The 24005-nt window shown below is 42.1% G+C and overlaps 1 protein-coding gene across 5 annotated transcripts in view; it reads left to right on the forward strand.

Moving 5' to 3' along the window:
- The first annotated feature begins 393 nt into the window (after positions 1-393).
- The window catches only part of ABCG2 (ATP binding cassette subfamily G member 2 (Junior blood group)), a 144070-nt gene continuing 120458 nt past the window's right edge, over positions 394-24005 (forward strand). For 3 of the 5 annotated variants that reach the window (XM_035004539.1, XM_035004540.1, XM_035004542.1), the window contains exon 1: positions 9164-9758. The gene's annotated coding sequence lies outside the window, so the exon portion shown is untranslated. Of the gene's footprint in view, positions 561-9163; positions 9759-24005 lie in introns of those variants that run through there. The other 2 variants (XM_035004538.1, XM_035004544.1) reach the window with 1 other exon arrangement.

Genomic DNA, 24005 nt, shown 5'->3' on the forward strand with positions numbered 1-24005 from the left:
GGGCGCCGGGCCGGGCGGCCTGCCTGCGGGGACCCAGCCGCGAGGAGCGCGGGGGCGCCGGGCCGCGCGCTGGGCGGGGTTGCTGCGGGCCGCGGGCTCTCAGAGCACCGGGCTGCGCCCCGCGGCCGCTCCCCGAGCCGTGCGACGCCCGAGGACTCGTTTCCTTCACTCCCTTGGCATTTGCCGGACAGCTGGTTGCCTCTCTCCTCCTCCTCCTTTTTCTTGTATTTCCTTTTCTAGTTCCTCCCCCCCCCTTCCTCCCTTCCTCCCTCCCTTCCTCCCTTCCTTCCCCCTGCGGCGGCCCCGCCCAACTGAGGCAGAACCGGCGTCAGAGCCCCCACTGAGGCGGAGGGACAGCCTGCGCACGCGGCTCCGCGGCTCCGCCTCCTCCCGCCGGGGGAGCCGGCCTTTAGAGGCCGGCGGGGAGCAGCCAGGGGGTGCAGACGGTCTTTGGAAAGAGGCCACGACTGTCGGCAGGGAGGCTCTCCCCTCCCTAGAGAAGTACTCGGGGAGGATGGCCCGGCTCCCAGCGGCTGGGGGAGGTTTCTTCAGCCCTGAAGGTAGGTTGTGGCAGCGGAGCACAGTATCCACTAAGTATTAACAGCACTTCGCGGAGAAGGCTGCAAAGACCGAGGAATTTGTCCAAGGTCCCATGGGGGTTTCTGTCCGGTTCAAACCCTCATTCCCAGGAACCGTGCCCGATTCATAACTTGTTAAAACTTTTGGCCTGGGTGGCTCTGTTTGCACCAACAGACACTTCTTGCGGTTTGGACCACATCCTGGATAGAGTCTATCCTTAGCTAGTCAACAACCAATCAGATTCTCTCTACACAACCTACACAGTATTTAGGGATGGATGGGTTCTCTAACTGTATCATGGGAGGAGCTAGGATCGTGAGATCATGCCAAGCTGACGAGGCCGTTCCTAGGTCATGTGAGCATGCAGAGAGAAGATACTTGCCCAGAGCTGGACAGAGAAGTGGAGGGAGGAGCTGTCTCCATCCCAGCAGAGCTCCCATTCCAACCCATGGCTCATTGGATAGGATTTCTAAACAGATCCAAACTCCTGCATAATAAAATACAAAAAGCAACTACTTGAGGGTGCTGGCTAGGGATTCAAATGCAGCCCTATTTCATCCCAAAGTCAATTATTTCCCGGAAATATTAAGTACGAATATATTAGTAATTAAATGGGGAAAAAATTCATAAGGAACCTGAGAATGCTGCAGCTATTTACGGAAAACCAGGAAGAATGGAATAATGGGAAAACTGTCAGAAGAAAGGACATAGTAAAAGCACACTGAGACCGCGACAAAAGTTAGCCAACCTCCTACACTGCATTCCTGACTACATTTGAGGCTCCTACTGCCCAGTATTATAACACTTTGTTTCCTTCCTTTCTTCACCTTTAGATTGTTAATTCCTCCAGGGCAGGTACTTTCTATATAATCTTAACAACAGTCTGGCACATCGTAGGCATTCAGAAAAGTTTGGAATGCATGAAAGACATAATTCAAATAGGGAAGAGTTATTATCTCATTCCCGAGCCTTACTTTAAAACTTGAGAGTACACCCTTCCCAAAAGATGAATCATGGAAAGAAGAAAGATCACTGTGTTACTAAGAGGAATGAAGTCTTCAGGTTTCTTCAGTTACAACCAAATTGGATAGGCGGGCCCAGCACCGTTGTTTTAAGATCTTGTTCAATCGGTGCTGGCAAGTTATGCTGGCACAGCTGAGAAAGTATGACCCAGAAACAATGATAATGTAAGAAGATAAAAATCTAGGAGCCTTCTTAGGTGTTGCCTGGGACATCTTTCCACTGTGATATATTCTGATGCTAAATCTGCTTTCAAGGATCAAAGAAATGTGAGAGGCATTTCTAATGCCAAAGCTTAAAGCCGAAGTCATGAGAGAATTCCTGCCTTAAAGTTCCTATTTAGAAACCAAGAGAAAATAAGAATCAGCGTTTTTAATCTTAACCTCTTGTGTTCAAGAGGTTTGTTAGATGTCAAACCAGGGACTGGCTTCTAGGCTGTATCCCAGAGGTCACTGTGCAGTTCTTTGAGGACGGGGGCTAGGTAACTTTACTCAGCTTCCTTCATCTGCTGAATGAAGGAGGGAATGAATGAATGTGCTCTACCCTAGTGGTGTAGATGAAAGGGAAGAGCACTGTCATTTCTCTAAAGATGGAAAGCTTTAGAATTTGGGGGAGGGGAAAATAAATATTTATTTCAAAAATAAACTTTATCAAAACAAAGGCAGAAAAAATGTTTTGGATGTCAGAAAGATCTATGTTAGGGGCACCTCGGGTGCTTCAGTCGGTTAAGCATTCGACTCTTTTTTTTTTTTTTAAGATTTTATTTATTTATTTATTTGAGAGTAAGGGAGTGAGAGAGAGAGTACAAGCTGGGGGAGGGGCAGAGGCAGAGGGAGAAGCAGACTCCCTGTTGAGCAGGGAGCATGCCCTGAGCCGAAGGCACGAAGGCACACTCTTAACCGCTTAACCAGCTGAGCCACCCAGGGGCCCCAAACATTCAACTCTTGATCTCAGCTCAGGTCTTGATCTCAGTGTCATGAGTTCAAGACCCATATTGGGTGCCACGTTGGGCATGGAGCCTATTTTAAAAATAAAGATCTATGTTATGTTGCAGAATCATTTGTCACTAATTTCAAGGGTTGATTGAAAATTATCTTCTGAAATGTTGACATGTCTGCATCAGAAACATCAGGACAAAATGCTTGAGTGTGAAGTCTGAGTTGCCTGAGTCCTCTCCTACTCACCTAAATAACCCAGGAAGTTATTCAACCCATGCTGTGAGTCAATTCCGTCATTTGCAAAATGGGGCTAATAACAGCATACAGGTTGTTGTGAGACATAAATAGTTAATACACAACCCACACAGTCATATATCCCATTTTCTGCCACTAATTCGTGTCTCTCTAGGTGTCAGTTTTGCTTGTGGTAAATGTTTCTCTCTGTGTTTGGGTTTGGTTTTTTTTTCCTCTCCCCGTATGTGCCTTTCTTTTCCTCTCCTTACCTTTCTACTTTTTCTCTTTTTTCATTATTTCTCTCTCTGCCTGACTGGATTTCTTAATAGTCTAATACCGCTCCCTTCTTTAAAAAATGACTGATGGCTATGAATTTTAGTAAATCTACAGAACAAGAAACTTAATAATAACTGTTAAAACTCTGTTTTCTTTATTCCAAACTAATTTCTGATCCCTGCCATGATCATGCATCTTTTTTTTTTTTTACATTTTAAAGTCAGTGAATACATTCATGTTATTTTAGTTCTGATTTTCTTCAACTGATACAATTTTATATTGAAGGGGATCAGCATATGCCACTTTGACATAAGGATTATTTTGAGTTGAAGGAAACTGAGAATCAACAGATGCAGAAAGAAGCCTTCTTGGTGCCTCTGTTATCTCATTAAAAGCAGAAACTTCTGAAAAATGAGGCTGTCATAAATCCCTCTTTAGGATGGGTCTACTCCTAGAAGAGAGAACAAGAGTAATCCTACCATAAGTCAAATCGTTCATGGCCATGAAGAAGATAGAAAAGACCACTCACACATTCATAAACAGATATTATCACAAACTTTTTTTAAATCTCCAGTTTGTTCTTCTAAAAACCCATTTGTCTTTCCTAAAGAAACTTATTTTTTCTTCCCATAAAAGCCTTTCCTCCACTCTCCTCATTCCCCTACTAAGTTAGGTAGGTAAGTCTCTAACTTACATATGAGTAAACCTTTTTTCTCCTGTCAGTCTGTCATCTGTCAGTTTAATTTGCAGGTGCCCAGGAACTATATCTAAGAGCAACAAGTTTTACTCCCTAGACAGTTCATATGCCATGCATCCATATAGACCATCTACTTGCTAATTTTTGTGATTGTGATATCATATACCATAGTTTATGTTGCAGTCCCCTGTTGTGAGGCACATTGTTTCTAACTTTGCACTATTTTGAACTCTTTCCTTCCCTTACACCACTTTCCCTTGCCTTCTCTGCCACAGAAGATATACACAAACATACAAATGCATGATTATGTAAAAATATATAAAATTTGCTGTATTGTTGTCCAGATCTTTAGCTTTGTGAAGAAAAGGAAAAATCAGGCGGTGTTGCCCTCCGGAGTGTCTCTCTTCTCTATGAAGTTGATCTAGACCCCAGTCATCAACTTTATTGTACCTAGATTTCTCAGATTGTAAACATTTACTAACAGCTGCACAAATGTACCAGGCAATAAACAGAGGTGGGGTTGGTCAGCTTAATAAAAATACTTCCTTTGATTTGAGCTTTCCTCTTCCAGAGCTTCTTGTGTCTCTGGTTCAGTAAATAACAAGTATGAAGAGTTAATAAAGACAGTTTGTCATAGTTACTAATTTTTTCTTGTCCTATATGGCTTTTAATATTTGGAAGCAACCACTGAAGCAGATTTGGCATTTCAAAGTTCTATTACAAGTGTGATTTTATTTTAGGTCATGTTTATAGCTCTGTTTATATTATCATTTGGTTTATAATGCTGAATATAAAGACTTGATTAAATAAGTGCTGTTTGAACAGCATCATACTGTCAGACTAAAAAGCCTAGAATGAGGCCCTTAACTCTCAGAAGTTGATAACTGGCAAAATGAGAAACCAAAGCTATAAGTGCTGAGGAACTTGTAAATAATCATTGTGAGTCTTGATAATAAAGATATGGAACACAGAATTTTTTTTTTTTTAAGATTTTATTTATTTGAGAGAGAGAATGAGAGACAGCACAAGAGGGAAGAGGGTCAGAGGGAGAAGCAGACCCCCCGCCGAGCAGGGAGCCCGATGTGGGACTCGATCCCGGGACTCCAGGATCATGACCTGAGCCGAAGGCAGTCGCTTAACCAACTGAGCCACCCAGGCGCCCGGAACACAGAATTTTTGACTTTTATTAAACAATTGCTAAGTCTTGGTTTGCTTCTAAGCCTTAAAGGAAATTTGGAGCAACTTTTCCATACTCTGGAACATAGGAATAGATTATCCCAAATTTCTTTGGGTTCATTCTAGAGAATTCTGAAGACACCATTATAAACCAATCCAAGATGGAAAACAAAAGATTGGGATACCAGAAAAGGCCCTTTCATAATTTTCTTTTCTTTTTTTTTATAAAATTTTTTTTTTTTAATTTATTTATTAGAGAGAGAGAGCACGAGCAGGGCGAGCGGCAGAAGCAGGCTCCCCGCTGAGCAGGGAGCCCGACATGGGGCTCTATCCCAGGACCCTGGGGTCATGACCCGAGCCAAAAGCAGACGCTTAACCAACTGAGCCACCCAGGTGCCCCAACCCTTTCATAATTTTAATGGCTAAGCAAGGAAGTGTTCTCTGTTACTGCCTCTCAGAGCCCTGAGGAATGGTTAAGACAGGGGGGAAATAAGACTGGCAAAATATTTATCTGCGGACCCGACTTCCCTACCTTGTTAATTTGGAGTGGATTCCTCTCCACGGCCACGCTACTGATTCTTTTTTTTTTTTTTTTAAGATTTTATTTATTTACCTGACAGAGAGAGACACAGCGAGAGAGGGAAGAACACAAGCAGGGGGAGTGGGAGAGGGAGAAGCAGGCTTCCCGTGGAGCAGGGAGCCCAATGCAGGGCTCGATGCGGGGCTCGATGCGGGGCTCGATCGCAGGACCCCGGGATCATGACCTGAGCCAAAGGCAGACACTTAACGACTGAGCCACCCAGGTGCCTCTGAGCTACTGATTCTGATTTAAAAAAATCACTAGCTAAAAGACTTCTACTTTGAAGTGGGGGATGATGTTGGCCGTTTCAAACCTTTCTCACTCTCCAGCTTCAAGGACTTCAGTACCTGCTTCAACAAGATTGGGGATTAAATTCCATCTACATTCTTAGGGATATACATTTTTTGAGAGAAATAACAGAGCTCTCCAAGAACAACTATGCATGACTTTTGTTACAACTTGTCACCTTTGGCACAGTGTTGCCCTTATAAGAAATAAGGGACTTTCACCTCTAAGTGGCCTTTTGCCTCTATGAAGAAATAGCTGGGTATTTCACAGAGGTTCTAGGAGTGGTTGGTTTGCTCCTAGTTGTTTGCAAAATAATTAGATAGTGGGGCACCTGGGTGGCTCAGATGGTTAAGTGTCTGCCTTCGGCTCAGGTCATGATCCCAGGGTCCTGGGATCAAGTCCCACATCGGGCTCCTGACTCAGTGGGGAGTTTGCTTCTTCCTCTCCCTCTGCCTCTCCCACTGCTCATGCTCTCTCTCTCTGTATCTCTGTTGTCTCAAATGAATAAATAAAATCTTAAAAAAAAAAAATAATTAGATAGTGTGCTAAGTCAATGGAAGGACTTCCATTCAATAAGCTTTTGTCCTATGCATTCTACCTTATTTGGCTTTCAGCCAGAGATTTTCAAATCTTGTTCCATAGAAGCCAGGAGGTCCTCAGGCATTTTATTCTAACTTTTTAGAATTTTTTTTGTTTGTTTGTGATTGGTGATTATCTTTGATAAATATATACAAAAAATACATGAATATATTCTTGGGGAAATTTGTGGCTTTATTAGTACATTTATTAAGCATCTAGTGGTATACTAGGCACAAATTCTAGGGACTAAGGATTTTTTCATGAACAAAGCAAATAAAAAGCCATGCCCTCATAGAGCTTACATGCTATTGGAAGGAGAAAAGCAAACATAATAAATAGGGAAATTACATGTGTCAAAAGGTGATAAGCGCTCTCAACAAAAATAAGATGAGGCAGATCAAGAATGCTAGTAGAAGGAACTGCAGTTTTAATTTGGGAGGTCAGGGTAGGCCTCACTGAGAAGTTACCATTTGAAGAAAAACTGGAAGGAAGTGAAGGAATGAGTCCTATATATAAATGGGGGAAGATCATTCTGGGCAAAGGGAAGAGCTCATGCAAAGACCCTGAGGTGGGTCGGTGTATGTACGTTTGAGGTACAGCAAAGAGATAGGTCTGGCTACATTACAGTTAGCAAAGGGGAGAATGAGACCAGAGAAGTAGGGTTGGAGATAGAAAGTTCTTTGGCTTTAACTCTAAGAGAAATAGAAAATATATGGGAAATCTTTAAACAACAGAGATATATGTTGTCAACAAAGCATCCCTACCTCCTAATCCCATACTACCCAGAGATTGCTGCCATTTGGGGTCATGTTTTTTCAGAAGTTTTTTCTATGTGATTATATACATAGATGGGTACATATAAAAACATGTAGTTTTGTTTTGTGAGGGTATGCACATGTTAGTTAGCAACTTGCTTTTTATAATTAATATATCTTGGAGATCTTTCTTTGTCAAGACAGTACATATATTTCTACCTCATTCTTTTAAACTGTTGTATAATATTCCATTGTATGCCTATGCTACATTTTATTTAACCATATCCTTACTGGTAAACATTTAGATTCTAATTTCATTGCTCCTTTCCTACTTTCCTCTTTTGACCTCTCTCTTCCTTGCTACCTTCCTTCCTTCCCTCCTTCCTTCTTTTCTTTCTTTTTTTTTTTTTTACTGCATTACTATTGTCTTAATATTATATTTGACAACATAAAATTACATTACATGAAACATGGGAGAAAATTGAAAGTTAAAGTTTGTGTAACCTTCTGTCAGAAAAGCAATATGTGTTTCCTTAAATTGGAATCACTTAGATTTGCCTCAGTGGAAGAGAGGCTTTAGTTACTTCTCAAGCAAAGATTTATCTAATGTTTATTGTTCTGGAATACAGGGGAATCATGAGCGCTTGAGCCCAATTACTCTGAACCTTGCTACGGGTTCACTGGGTCATCTTAGCCAAGTCGGCAATAGGTCTACATCAGTAGGAAGTGAGGATCCACGATCTATAAGCTATGCTGGGTTCTCCTTTCTCCCCCTACCTACTGCCTGAACTAATATGGTATTCAGCCAGACCTCCTGTTGGGTCATGTATGTTAGTCTTGTCTACCCAACCCATGGAGGGCAGGTACTGTGTCATACATTCCTTTTTTTCCCCAACAGTGTCTAGCTGATTCTTAGAATTGTGGTTATTTATTTTTAATATATGTCTTAATTATCCTTAAAATTGTATTTGTGAAGTTAGCTCTATTTGGTTTAGAATAAACCTTGGAAATGGCAAAATGGAACTAGAGGGTATTATGCTAAGCAAAATAAGTCGATCAGAGAAAGACAATTATCATATGATCTCATTCATATGTGGAATTTAAGAAACAAAACAGAGGATCATAGGGGAAGAGAGGAAAAAATAAAACAAGATGGAACCAGAGAGGGAGACAAACCATAAGAGATTCTTAATCATAGGAAACAAACTGAGGGTTGTTGGAGGAGAGGGAGGTAGGGGGATAAGGTAACTGGGTGAATAAAGCGTCTGCATCTCTATGGATTTAAATGTACCATTGAGGGATGCCTGGGTGGCTCAGCTGGTTAAGCGTCTGCCTTCGGCTCAGGTCATGGTCCCACGGTCCTGGGATCAAGCCCCGCATCAGGCCCTCTGCTCAGCTGGGAGCCTGCTTCTCCTTCTCCCTCTGCCTGCCACTACCCCTGCTCGTGCTCTCTCTTTCTGTGAAATAAATAAATAAATAAACTCTTTAAATAAATAAATAAATATACCATTGATTAGGAAGTTTGTAACTTTGCACTGGTTGCTTTTTACCTTTAGGCCTTGCTTAATACAGATAATTGCACTACGAGTAGAATGCACACATGCCTTGCTTAATTACATTCCAGGCGAGATACAGGTACCTCTGCATTGCCCATATGCTTACATCACAGCAAAATGGTCAACTGTGCAACAACTAGGAAAAGGATCACACAGGATCACAGTAATATCACATAAATAATTTTTTACCCTATTATTGTCCTATTATTTCACTTGACATCATCATGTTTTCAGAATATGAAATGCCTATTTAGTACGGTCTTACCTTCCTCTTGTATTTCTGGGTTAGAAAAGCTAACATTAGAAGGCTAGCATGTTCTAAATATAGCTGCTCTCTCCTTTTCCAGTCTCTGGTGGGTCTTTGCCCTGAAACCTAATGCTGTCTTTGCTTTGGTTTCTTTCACTTCCTTTCAAATGTGTTCTCTTCCTGCTGGCACTTTTTTTTGCCAGAAGGCAGGGCCTATGAGAGGAGACCCCTGATTTCGTCAGAGCTAGCGAAGGACAGGAAGTTTACACAGAGCAGAACTATTTGCTAGGATTGGTTTTGATTTTTGCTCAAGTTGTTGCTAGTGTCGGAGATGCTGTCATCAGGATTCTGTTGCACAAAGAGAAAGATAAAAATATCTCTCTGACGCGTGCCTTTTTCTCCCTTTCCCATCCCCTTGCCGGGAACGCCGGGAAAGGATCCCAGGTGGATTGGAGGCATTAGGTCGTCGGTTTGAATCTCAGTGGTCGAGAAGGAAATGTGGGTAATGCCCGGCTCATGGGGCAGAAGAAAGGATCTCAGGGAGATATGAGAACTGTTCATTTCCCCGTGGCCGTCTCCTCAAGGCTAGTTTCTTTGGAAAGCCTCGGTCTTTCTGGTCATTGCAGGACCTCGCTGAGGGGCTGCATTTCCTCTCTGATTCTTTCTCTTGTCCCCGTGGGCCGGCAAAAGGAAGTTCCTGGAACTTTAAGGGACATGGATCTGGGGCTGAAGTCTCTAAAGGAAAACCTACAAGGATAGAAGTCTCCGCATCACCCTGCCTCTTGGCCAAGGCTGGGGGCTCTTTCCTTCCAGCATCACCCGTCGTAATTGAAGTGAGTTGTCTGTTTTTATTTTTTCAGGTGTTCTAAGTAGAGAATCTTGATTCTTTTTTGGTATGCTCTTTAACAAATGTGTCAGTTAAACCAGTACTAATCATCCTTTAATGTGAATATGAATCACTTGGACATTTAGTTAAAAAGGTAGCAGAATGCCGTGGGTCTGGTTTGGGCCTGAGACTCTGCATTTCTGACAGGCTTGCAGGCAGCCTCAGATCTGCTGGTGCGTGAACCATGCCTTGAGTAACAAGGGCTTCGATCCTCTAGATTTTTTTTTTGCTTTGGGGGAAAAGGATTGGGGGATGCTGGTGGAATGAAGGTATTAACCAAGTCTGTGATTTATGAAGAGCACCCGAAAAGAAAATCAGTCACCATCCCTGCCCTGGTTGTATCCGCTTAACGGACTATCTAAAATTTGGGGTTTCTGTTCAACTGTTCCTAGATGTGGGAAGCCAAGTCACCCCAAGTGAGAGAGAATGTTGGGCCACTCCTTACACTGCATGGGGTCACTTTGAGCAGAGCTAGAAATTTTTAATTTTTGCAATTTAGGGGATTGTCATATCACACCTCAACTGATAGAGCTAGTCGTCACTTTGAACATTTTCCTTTCAATTTAAAGATTATGCATGCTCAAAAAATAACTGGTGTCTTCCACCTACCATTTCGAGGTATAAAGATTGTAAGGCATATGAATCTATTACATGGTTGAACGTCAGTTCAAGTAAGGAATATAATTACCATGTTTTGTTTTCTTAGGAGAGGCCTTTAGACTCTCCTGGGAGTAGCTCCCTCTCTTAAATGATTCACATTTATCTGAAAGTCGCTTTTAATCCAAAAGAGACAAGCTAAGAGGAAAAAAATGAATAGACAGGAAGTCTACCTATTCTGTCTGTAGTTGAGGGGAGAAAATAGCAATGGGAAAAAAGGGGGAAAGAAAAGAGTGTGGTGGCCTGGGCTGTCCTCGCTTCGTGAAATGAATGAAAGAAACCCCAGCATAGAAGTAGAATTCTTACCCACACATGCATGGGAATCCTTCCAGAATAGTGGCTCATAGCTTCGTCAGCCGGAGAAATATGCTTGAAACAGAATAAATTACAAATTGTGTTGTTGGTGATGAATGAACATGCTGAAACTATCTGTCATTAAGTTGAAAAGTATGCACTGGGGTCAAAGGTCCAGGGAATGCGCAGGCCTGGTGAAGCACTGTAGGAACCCATTAAACCATCCCAGAGGGAGGAGAATTGCTTCTGTTTGAAATAAGCTTCAAATAACATTCCTTTCTATCATGGGGTATCACCAGAGGTGTTACTTAAAAGTTTAACAACCTGTGTGGCACAAACCTTGACCAATCAGCACAGAAGTTGTTGTAAACAGCCCACACAACAGCAACTGCTAGGCAGTAAGAATGTCTGGGACTGAACATTGGCCAAAGCTGTTAATAGGTTTTTTCTTTTTTCTTATAAAGGTTTTTTTGTTTTTTTTTTTTAAGATTTTATTTATTTGACAGAGAGAGAGACACACACAGCCAGAGAGAGAACACAAGCAGGGGGAGTGGGAGAGGGAGAAGCAGGCTTCCCGCTGAGCAGGGAGCCCGATGTGGGACTCGATCCCAGGACCCTAGGATCATGACCTGAGCCGAAGGCAGACACTTAATGACTGAGCTACCCAGGCGCCCCTGTTATAGGTTTTAATTAAACTTTTCTGGGGGGAGAAATGGTAAAGCCACAGATGAGTTCAGGGGTATTAATGATATTCCTACCACCATCTGCCAAAGCTCCGGCACCATTTTCTCAGGTGAGGCCACTTTCCTCTGTTCTCTCTTATCAAGCCCAGAGCAACCTCTCATTCCAGCTGTGTATCTCTTGTAACCTACACTAAAGAGAAATCTCTTGAGTCACTGCAAGACTCAAAATCCTATCCATTTCCTGTGTAGAACGTAAGATGCATATATTCTGTTGTAAGGAGTTACAGCAGGAAAAGAAACCTGATCACCATGTTATCCTTCCATACAAAGCATCATCGAATACGTTATCCCACATGATTTTCACAATCATCACAGGGTGCAGGTCAAGGGGCATATTATTCTAACCTGTTAGTGCAGAAATTGAGACTCTAGTTAAGCAATTTCTTACAAGGCACAGAGTTGGTTAGTGGGAGTTCTGGATTTGAACCCCAGCCCAATTGCTCCCAGGTCAGGTTTATCCTGTAGTTTCTTCATCCTCTCAGGACCTTTCGCAACATATAGTGTTATGTACTAGGTCTGTTTTCTTTTTATGTCATACTTCAAAAACTTTGTATGTTAAAAATTATTCTATTTCTACTTCTTTGTCAAAATTATTCTCATGCTTGTCTTAAACGTTGCCTCCATTAAGGCCTTTACTCCGCAGGAATAAATGTTTTAGAGCAGTGGGTCTCAAACTTTATCATGCTTAAAAATCACCCCGGGGAGCTTGCTAAAACTCAGATTCCTGAGCCCCACCTCCAGAGATTCTGATTCAGTGGGTCAGGTCCCAGGTTTAGAATTTGCATTTACACTTGTAATTTATATTACATTTACATGTGCTGGGCTATCTCTGTATGTGTTTGCTCTTTTATTACTAGGTCTTGCTCAATTCATAATTATATTTTATAATAGAAACACGAACAACAAGAATTCACCCAGATAGCAAATACCCTTCTTCGATGTAGGTGTTACGCAGTGCTTAATCATGAGTCAAACATGCTCTCATGTGGGTTTGTGTGAGTCAATGTCCCAGGTCGTCAGCTAGCACTTCCCACCAAGAGGAGAGAGAGCAGATGATGCTGAGAAGTTGGCAAGGGTCTGGTCACTCAGGGTCCCAAGGGTTTGGACTTAACAGTGATATAGTGATAGTTTGAAGCTGGGGAGTGTAATCACAATTACATTTTAGGAATTTTCTTGCTGCAGTGTGGGGGCTAGTTTGGAAGAAGGTGAGGCTATAGGCAGAATCTTTTTGACTGGACAGTTGCACTCATCTTGGAGACAATTAATAAAGGCTTGAACTAAAAGTAGGGTAAAGCTCAGAGCAGCTCCCATGGTTCAAGTGAGGGAGTAGAGCATATGTCATGATGCAGGAAATATGATCTGTATTAAAACTCCTTAGCTTACACCTCTTCTCTATATCAAAACTCCAGGGAGGCTGAGGACTGAGCCTTGTAGCCCCAGCCCCTAGCTCCCAGTAGGTCCCTGATGGATGTTTGGTGAGTGAATGAGTGAGAGAGAATAAATCAAATACCCTTTGTGGTCTACAAGTTTCTGCCATCTGGCCCTTACTTACCTCTCCAACCTCAGCTCCCTCCTCTCTCACCTTTATTTTGGTCACACTAGCCTTCCTTCAAGGCTTTGAAAATGCACAACTGTGACCTCTAGTCCAAAGAGTGTCAAAATACTGCCTTTGGGGCAAATCTGTCCTGTTACCAATTAAGATAAAGTTTTATTGGGACACAGCCACAGCCATTTGATTATGTATTGTTTATGGCTACTTTAGTGCCATAATAGAAGGGTGGAGTAATTGTGACAGAGAGCACATGGCCCGTGAAGCCCCAGATATTTACTATTTGGCCCTTTACAGAAAAAGTTTGCTGATCCCTACTCTAGATCTTCGAAATTGCTGTGACCTCTGATTTAAAACTCTAACCTCAATGAAATTATAGTAATCAAAAAACTGTGGTAATGGCATAAAGAAAAACATAGAGACCAATGAAATAGAATAGAGAGCTACCAAATTAACTCTCATGTATGTGGTCAAATGATTTTTGACAAGGGTGCCAAGACCTTTATCTTATACCATATACAAAAATTAAGTCAAAATGAACCAAAGACCTAAACACAACAGCTAAAAGTATAAAACTCTTAGATGAAAACATAAGGGAAAAGCCTCATGACATTGAATTTGGCAGTGATTTCTCAGATATAGCACCAAAATCACAGGCAACAAAAGAAAAACTAGATACATTGAACTTCTTCAAAATTAAAAATTTGCATGTCTCAAAGAACATTTATTAAGAAAGTGAAAAGACAACGCATAGAATGGCAGAAAATATTTGTAAATCTTGTATCTGATAAGGAGTTAATATCTAGAATATATAAAGAATTCCTACAGCTCAACAACAAAGGCCAAACAACCCAATTATAAAAGGCCAAAGGATTTGAATAGACATTTTCCCCAAGATGATATAAAAATGGGCAATAAGTATATGAAAAGATGCTTAACATCACTAATCATGAGGGAAATATAAATCAAAATCATAATGAGATACCACTTCATACTCACTAGGATGACCATAATAAGAAAAAAAAAGGAAAATAACAAGAGTTGGCATGGATGTAAACTGGGATCTTCGTGCTTTGCTGGTAGGAATGTAAAGTGGTGTAGCTGTTATATGGAAAGTAGTTTGTTCCTCAAAAGATTAAACATGGTGTTACCATCTGATCCAGCAATTCCACTTCCGGGTATTTACAGGCACTCAAATAGAGATTTGTACACTTGTATTCATATCAGCATTATTCACAGTAGCCAAAAGATGAAAGTAATTCAAGTGTCTATCAATAGAAGAACACCACAAAATGTGGTATATGTTTATATTGGAATATTCGTTTTAAAAATTCTGACAGATGGATGAACCTTGATGACATTATGCTAAGTGAAATATGCTAGTCATCAAAGGACAAATACTGTATACCAAATACACTTAAATGAGGTACCTACAGGAGTCAAATTCATAGAAACAGAAAGTGGAATAGTGGTTGCCAGTGGGGTGGGGGTGGTGAAGAGTGATTGTTTAGCGGGTACAGAGTTTCGGTTTGGGGAAATGAAAAAGTTCTGGAGATGGGTGGTTGGGGTGGTTGCACAACTCTACTCAAAAATGGTAAATTTTATGTTATAGATATTTTACCACAGTGAAAGAAAAAACAAACAGGTCTTTGCATGGCTGGGTCTTATTCTTCAGTTTTCGGCTCAAATATTATTTCCTTAAGGAAGGCTCCCATGACTCTATGTAACTTCTTTATTTGACATACCACTTTCTGAAATGATCGTCTATCTATCTATCTATCTATCTATCTATCTATCTATCTATCTATCTATCTATCATCTATCATCTGTCTTCATTAGAATGTAAGCTTCCTGAGGAGAGAGTCTTTGTCTAATTCAAAGCTATATCCTAACACTTACTTCTTGGCACATGGTAGATGCTCAGTAAATAGTTGCGGACTAAACTACAGTTGACCCTTGAACAACATGGGTTTGAACTGTGTGTGTCCACTAGTACATGGATTTTTCCAATAAATATATTGGAAAATTTTTTGGAGATTTGCAACAATTTAAAAAAACTCACAGATGAACTGATAGCCTAGATATAGCAAGAAAATTAAGAAGTTAGATATGTCATGAATTCATAAAATATACGTAGGTACTATTTTGTCATTTACTACCATAAAATATACACAAATCTATTATAAAAAGTTAAAATTTATCAAAGTGTATGTGCACAGGGGTGCCTGGGTGGCTCAGTTGGGTAAGCATCTGACTCTTGGTTTTGGCTCAGGTGGTGGTCTCAGGGTCAGAGATTGAGCCCTGCGTCCAGCCCTGCACTCAGCATGGAGTCTGCTTGAGACTCCCTCTCCTCCTGTCCCTCTGCCCCTACCCCCCCAACTCTCTCTCTCAAATAAAGAAATTTAAAAAAAAAAAAGTATGTGCACGGACATAGACTGTACACGGTACCATTTGTGGTCAAGAGAAATGTAAACAAATGCAAACATGCAGTATTAAATCATAACTACATCAAATTAACTGTAATACATACTATACACTGCAAGAATTTTGTAGCCAGCCCTCCTAGCTATGACCGTGAGCTCAAGTGTTGCCAGGATCCACTTAAAACACCGTGTTACAATAATAATCTCTGTATGACCCGTTTGTCTCTCCAGGTTATTGTGTATCACAGTAAAATGTGTTCTCTTCCAGTTCTCCCATATTTTTCACCATGCTTGGTGCAACACTATAAACCTTGAATAACACCATGGGACCCATAGGAAGTGCCACTAGTGATGCTCAAAGTGCTTGCAAGAAACAGAGGAAAGTCATGACATTATAAGAAAAAGTTGAGTTGCTTGATATGTACTGTAGATTGAGGTCTGCAGTGTGGTTGCCTGCCATTTCAAGTTAAATGAATCCAGCATATGGAGCATTAAAAAAAAAAAAGAAAAGGAAAGGAAATTTCTGAAACTGTCACTGTAGCTACACCAATGGGGGTGAAAACTTTGCACTTTTTTGCAAAATACCTCTTTATCTCATATTGAAAATGCAGCTTTTATTTGGGTACAGGATTAGTATAAGAAAGGCACACCTATATTCTAGAAAAAGTGAGGTCATTATATGACAATTTAAAGCAAAAAGAAGATGAAGATCTAAAGCTGGAGAACTTAATGCCAGCAAAGGATGGTTTGATAATTTTAGCAAGAACTTTGGCTTAAAAAATGTCAATAGGAGAAGTAGCTTCTGCCAACAAAGAGGCAGCCAGATAAGTTCTCAGACCCATTAAGAAAATCATTGAGGAGAAAGGATATCTGCCTTAACAGGTTTTTAATGGAGACCAAAGTGCCCTATTCTGGAAAAAAAGTGTCACAAAGGACATTTATTAGTAAGGAAGAAAAGCAAGCACCAGGATTTAAGGCAGGAAGGGATAGGCTAACTCTGCCATTTTGTGCAAATGCAGTTGGGTTTATGATCTGGACTGCCTTATCTATAAAGCTGCTAACCCCTGAGCTGTGAAGGTGAAAGATAAACACCAGCTGCCACTGTTTTGGTTGTACAGCAAGAGAGCCTGGACAGGGAGAACGCTTTTTCTGGATTGGTTCCATCAAAGCTTTGTTTCTGAAGTCAGGAAGTACCTTGCCAGTAAGGGACTGCCTTTTAACATTCTCTTGATTTTGGACAATGTCCCTGTCTACCCAGGACCCCATGAGTTCAACACCAGAGGTGTTGAAGTGGTCTACTTGCCCTCAAACACAATGTGTCTAATTCAACCTTTAGCTCATGGGGTCATAAGGACCTTTAAGGCTCATTACACACAGTACTTTAAAGAAAGGATGGTCAACACTATGAAAGAGAACTGCAATAGAGAGGACATCATGAAAGTCTGGAAGAATCACACCATTGGAGATGCTATTGTTGTTATAGAAAAAGCCATGAAAGCCATCAAGCCCCAAACAATACATTCCTGCTGGAAAAACTGTGCCTGGATGTTGTGCATGACTTCACAGGATTTACAACAGAGCCAATCAAGGAAATCATGAACGAGATTGTTGATATGGAAAAAAAAAAAAAAAAAGTGGAGGGTGGTTGTGGTGAAGGGTTTCAAGATATGGACTTGGAGAAATTTAAGAGCTAATAGACACCACACCAGACGAATTAACAGAAGATGACCTGATGGAGATGAGTGCTTCCAAATCAGTGCCAGACAATGAAGAGGAAGATGAAGAAGCAGTGCCAGAAGACAAACTGACAGACGATCTGGCAGAAGGGTTCTGATTATTCAAGACTGCTTTTGTTTTGTTTTTTAAAGATTTTATTTATTTATTTGACAGAGAGAGACACAGTGAGAGAGGGAACACAAGCAGGGGGAGAGGGCAAGGGAGAGAAGCAGGCTTCCCGTGGAGCAGGGAACCCAATGTGGGGCTCGATCCAAAGACCCTGGGATCATGACCTGAGCCGAAGGAAGACGCTTAACAACTGAGCCACCCAGGCGCCCCTGCTTTTGAGTTCTTTTACAACATGGACGCTGAAAGAAAAGCAAATGGTAGAAGGACTGGTACTGTTTAGAAACATGTAGAGGGTGCCTGGGTGGCTCAGTTGGTTGGGCGACTGCCTTCGGCTCAGGTCATGATCCTGGAGTCCCGGGATCGAGTCCCACTCGGTGGGGAGTCTGCTTCGGCTCAGGTCATGATCCTGGAGTCCCGGGATCGGGCTCCCTGCTCGGTGGGGAGTCTGCTTCTCCCTCTGACCTCCCCTCTCTCATGTTCTCTCTCTCTCAAATAAATAAATAAAATCTTAAAAAAAAAAAAAAGAGAAACATATGTAGAGAAAGAAAAAAGCAAAAAAGTGAGACAGAAATTACATATATTTCTGTAAAGTGACACCAAGTGTGCCGGCCTCTCCTGCCTCCCCTTCCACCTCTTCCATCTCTGCTGCCCCTGAGACAGCAAGACCAACCCCTCCCCTTCTTCCTCCTCAGTCTACTCAACATGAAGATGACAAGGAAGACCTCTGTGATGGTTCACTTCCACTTAAGGAATAGTAAATAGTCATCATGCCATGCAGTTAATGAACAGCTGTTGTGTATGTGTGCAGGGGTCTTTGTGTGAAAATCTAATGACTGTACAAGAGCTGTACAGAGACCTTGTGTCATCAGCATCACTGCCTGAGTATTCATCGTGTAGAACATTGTGTGCAAGAATTGTATGGAAGTGGATGGCCTATCCTTACACAGGCATAAAGTGAGTGATATTTAATGTAAATTTTATATTGTGGTAGTTTTCTTTTTCTTTTTTTTAAAGATTTTATTTATTTTTTTGAGAGAGAGAGTAAGAGAGAGAACACAAGCTGGGGGAGAGGCAGAGGGAGAAGCAGACTCCTCGCTGAACAGGGAGCCCGATGTGGGGCTCGATCCCAGGACCTGGGATCATGACCTGAGCTGAAGCAGATGTTCAACCAACTGAGCCACCCAGGTGCCCCTATCCTTTCATTTTTCAAGTCTAGTTTTAGTAATACATAGAACATCTATAGTGTTTTGTTTCATATAAGACAATATTGAGGTACAGCCACTCTGGAAAAGGTTATGGAGGTTCCTCAAAAAGTTAAAAATAGAACTACCCTATGACCCAGCAATTGCACTACTAGATATTTACCCAAAGGATACAAGATTACTGATTTGAAGGGATACATGTACCCTGATGTTTATAGCAGCATTGTCAACGATAGCCAAATTATAGAAAGAGCACAAATATCCATCGACTGATGAATGGATAAAGAAGATGTGGTATATATATATGGAATATTACTCAGCCATCAAAAAGAATGAACTCTTGCCATTTAAAACGATGTGAATAGAGCTAGAGAGTATAATACTAAGTGAAATAAGTCAGTCAGAGAAAGACAAATACCATATGACTTCACTTGTATGTGGAATTTAAGAAACAAAACAAATGAGCAATGGGGAAAAGAGAGAGAGACAAACAAGGAAACAGATTCTTAACTATAGAGAACAAAATGATGGTTACCAGAGGGGAGGTGGGTAGGGGGGAGGGGTTAAATAGGTGATGGGGATGAAGGAGAGTACTTGTGATGAACACTGGGTGCTGTACGGAAGTGCTGAATCTGAAACTAATCTTACATCTGAAACTAATATTACACTGTATCCTAACTAACTGGAATTTAAGTAAGAACTTGAAAAGACCATATTGATGTAGGCACTGAGATATGATCTTGTAATCAGACAATGTAAACTTACAGTATCAATAATAGTACAGTGCTATAAATGTATTATCTCTTCCTTATGGTTTTCATAACATTTTCTTTAGTGCACTTTATTCTAAGACTACAGTATATAGTATGTATATATGTATGAAATATGTGTTACTCGACTGTTTCTTGTAAGCTTCTGGCCAACAGTAGGCTATTAGTAGTTAAGTTTTTAGGGAGTCAAAAGTTGGATTTTGGACGGCACTGGGACCCCCAGCTCTGGAGTTCTTCACGGGTCAACTGTAATAAAAACAGCTTAATGAGAAAAGAGAAAGGGCTCCACCTGGAGGTTGTATGAGTAAGTGTATTCTGTGGCAGTTGTAAATATACAATACTCAAAAATCAAAGCCAAGGGAAAGTGTAACTTCCATAATATTAGCTGTGATGGTGGAGTGAGAGGGCATGAGGAAGAAATGAATCAAACACACTCGTATAAAATATTTCCATATGAACTGCTTTCTCAGCCTCCCAATTCCCAGGACGTGAGCAATTCCTTTCCTCCCTCTCCATGTATCACCCATTCGTTTACTTACTGCCGACGGTGGCTTTTATGCTACGATATCAGAATGGAGTGGGTGCCACAGCAACTGCATGGTCCACAGTCCTAAAGTATTTACTCTCTAGCCTTTTACAGAAAAAGCTTGCCAACCAATCCCTGATGGGAAGATAATAGACTGGAGCTATTTGTTTACTATTCCCCAAGAACTTTCATGATACTCATTCAAGCTAATTTAGAAATATTTGTTGAGCACCTACTATGTTTCAGGCACTGTCCTAGGCATCAAGGATAGAACAGTGAATAAAGTAGTGGGGGAACACAGATAAACACAATAACCAAATAATATAGTATGTTAGAAGGTGAGAAGGCTGGAGAGAAAAGCATAGTAAGAGAAGGGGTAATTAGGAAGGCAAAGGGAAGTTTCACAATTTTATTTATTTATTTATTGAGAGCACACATGTGCACACGCAAGCAGTGAGGGAGGGGCAGAGGGAGAGATAATCTTTTTAAAAAAATTTTATTTATTTATTTGAGAGAGAGAGAGAGCATGCACGAGGCAGGGGGAAGGGCAGAGAGCAAGGGAGAAGCAGACTCTCTGCTGAGCAGGGAGCCCAACTCAGCGCTCAATTCCAGGACCCCGAGATCATGACCTGAGCCGAAGGCAGACACTTAACTGAGCCACCCAGGCACCCTGGAGAGAGAGAATCTTCAGCAGGCTCCACACTCAGTGTGGTGCCCAAAGCCGGGCTTGATCTCATGACCCCGAGACCATGATCTGAGCTGAAATCAAGAGTCAGATGCTTAACCAACTGAGCCACCTAGGCGCCCCAGGTTTTGCAACTTTAAGTAGAGTGGAGAAAAGCATTTATGTAGAGGAAATGGAGGCAGGAGAATGTCTAGCATGTCAGTGAAACACCTAGGAGGCCAGTGTGGTTGGAGGAACCGTTCCTTTCCATGGTCCCCACCCCCATGAACTCTGGCTCTGTGCAATATAGGCTGCTGGTTTATGGCATACATCCTGAGCTGGAGGACAACATCCTAGCCTTACGTGGTGTCCTGGCTGGCACTATAATTGAACCTTCAATAGGCCAGATCACTGTTCTGTCAAGCCAGCTGCTTCTGTAAGTTGGAAGTATGTGGTGGACTTTGAAAGCATGAGCTCATTTCTAAACCTGTTTGTTCATAACATATGTCTATGGTCAGGGACAGTTATGTAGGATACCATGGCAATGGATGAGACATTCTGTAACTTTATGATAATAGTGTTGGCGGAAGCTTTGCAGGCAGAGAAAGCACATTTTTACCCAGAATATGCAGCTATCCCTGAGAGCATAAAGAATGGTTCCCTTTATGATGGGATGAGTTCATCATGATCAACTGCCACTAAGTAGCCACCTGTCACCCTGGACAGTGGTGCCATATCAGTGCCTTAGTATTGGCTTCTGCTGTTGGCAGATTGGGCACTCAGCAGTAGTTATAGGCAGAACAATCCTGGGGAGGTGAAAACCATGTTATTAGCTCACACTTCCCTCTACGCTGCTCTGGCCGTGTTGTGTGTGGATGTGTTGAGCAAGAACTGGGTGGGATGCCTGGAGAAGGCTTCCTTACATTTGCAGAATAGATCCTCTTGATCATCTGATTTTTGACGGCCTCCACCATAATGGATACTCTCTATTGGAAATATACATGGCAGTTAAATATTCTCTTGCTCCAAGAGGTCCATTCACAGTCCATCTTGTCACCAATTTTTCAATTAGTTCTTTCCTAGCTCCTCGATGGCCATCCAATCCAGCAGCCACTGCCCGTAAATAAGTATAGGGCTTTGTACCTCATGCCATAAAATGAACAACCAGATATATCCCTCCAAGTTCTGTCTGCTTGGAGGATTTCCCTTCATCCTGGTCTTCTGTGGTCATGCCCGAGTGGGTGGTGGTGTGGTGGACATCCTCTCTTGTCAGTGTAGCATCAGGTTTAGATCCATCTGAGGACTAGACCTATGCGTCATTCTCTTCTGTGAAATGCTCATTGGGAATTCCCTAAGAGGACTCCCATATAGGTTGAGGACAAGGTAAACAAGGGGTGGAAAAAGACATCTTGGTAGCTGGAACGAACTGGTTGTAGACATTCCTTGTGCTTCTGGTCCTGCCCGGACCTGGTCTCCTCTCTACTACTTCCAATTGCAGTGGAAATGTTGCTGGGTACCTGGAGCTTTGTGGTTCGTGATGGGAAGTTCAGGTTGTGTAGCCAGTTGCTACTGTGTGGTAATGTGTTCAGTCTAAAAAGCCAGGGCCACTTGCCAGCCAGGAGCTGCTTTTCTTTTCTTTTTTTTTTTTTTTTAAAGATTTATTTATTTGACACAGAGAGAGAGACAGCTAGAGAGGAAACACAAGCAGGGGGAGTGGGAGAGGGAAAAGCAGGCTCTCAGCTGAGCAGGGAGCCCGATGCGGGGCTCGATCCCAGGACCCTGGGATCGTGACCTGAGCCTAAGGCAGACGTCCAATGACTGAACCACCCAGGCACCCCTGCACCAGAAGACTTCTTTTTTTTTTTTTAAAGATTTTATTTATTTATTTGACAGAGAGAGAGACAGTGAGAGAGGGAACACAAGCAGGGGGAGTGGGAGAAGCAGGCTTCCTGAGCAGCAGGAGCCTGATGCGGGCTCGATCCCAGGACCCTGGGCCATGACCTGAGCCGAAGGCAGACGCCCAAAGACTGAGCCACCCAGGTGCCCCTCATTATTATTCTATTTTTTAAGATTTTATTTATTTGACAGAGAGAGAGAGACAGCGAGAGAGGGAACACAAGCAGGGGGAGTGGGAGAGGGAGAAGCAGGCTTCCCGCCGAGCAGGGAGCCCGACGCGGGGCTCGATCCCAGGATCCCGGGATCATGACCTGAGCTGAAGGCAGACACTTAATGACTGAGCCACCCAGGGGCCCCCTCATTATTATTATATTTTTAAAGATTTTATTTGACAGAGAGAGAGACACAGCGAGAGAGGGAACACAAGCAGGGGGAGCGGGAGAGGGAGAAGCAGGCTTCCCGCCGAGCAGGGAGCTCGACTCGGGGCTCGATCCCAGCATCCTGGGGCCATGACCCGAGCCGAAGGCAGACGCCCAATGACTGAACCACCCAGGCGCCCCTGCACCACAAGACTTCTAATACCATTTGGTCTGTCAGGTCATAGGGCCCAAGTGTCAGGACAGCTTCTTCTGAAGCCCTGACACTTTTCTTGGATCTGGCCCCACTCAAAACTTGTTGCTTTAGAAGTTATCAAGTGAATGCTTTGGAACAGGATGCTAAAAAGGCATACGCTGCCTCCAAATTTGAAAGAAGCAAGTATGGTGGGTTTTGGGGGTTTTTTTCCCTTCATGGTGAGAAGTGCAAGGTACAGCAACTGGTGTCTCATTTTAGAAGAGCTATCCTAACGTTCCCCAGATGATGGAGCCTCTACAAAGAACACTGATGGTGTAGACCTATTAAGTTTTCTAGGATTTAACTCCCCCCCTTTGACACCCAAATATGCAAATGAGGTATTTTTGATACTTGTTTCCTTCTGCTTGCCAGATCCAGTTGGCATAATGACATTAATATACAGGATTGGCATGATGTCCTCTGGGATATCAAGACAATCAAGGTTCCTCTCAACTAAATTATGTTGGAAGGAGAGAGGACAAAGCCCTGGGACATCAACATAAATGTATACTGTTGTTACTGCTACGTAAATAAGTACAAATTGTGTTTGATTTTCCTTACCGATTAGAAAGGAAAAGAAAGCATTTGATAAGTCAAGAGTTGCATATAGATACCAGGTGCTGTGTTGATTGTCTCCACTAAAGATACATCTTGAATGGCTGCTGAGATTGGAATCACCACCTGATTAAGATCATAATAATCTGGGGCAACTGGGTGGTTCATTTGGTTAAGTGTCTCTTGATTTTGGCTCAGGTCATGATCTTAGGGTCTTGGGATTGAGCCCCATATCGGGCTCTGCATTTAGTTGCAGTGTCTGCTTGTGATTCTCTCTCCCCCTCTCCCTTTGCCCTTCCCCCTGCTCATGCTTTCTATCTTTCTCTAAAATAAATAAATAAAATCTTAAAAAAAAATCATAATAGTCTAATGTCATTCTGTATGATCCATCTGACTTTTGTATCAGCTAAACAGGTGAGTTACTTAGGAAGGTTGGAGGAATCCCCATCACAGTATCA

Source organism: Mirounga leonina, unplaced genomic scaffold, assembly GCF_011800145.1.
Source record: "Mirounga leonina isolate KUSES-001 unplaced genomic scaffold, KU_Mleo_1.0 Mir_129, whole genome shotgun sequence".
Lineage (NCBI taxonomy): Eukaryota > Metazoa > Chordata > Mammalia > Carnivora > Phocidae > Mirounga > Mirounga leonina.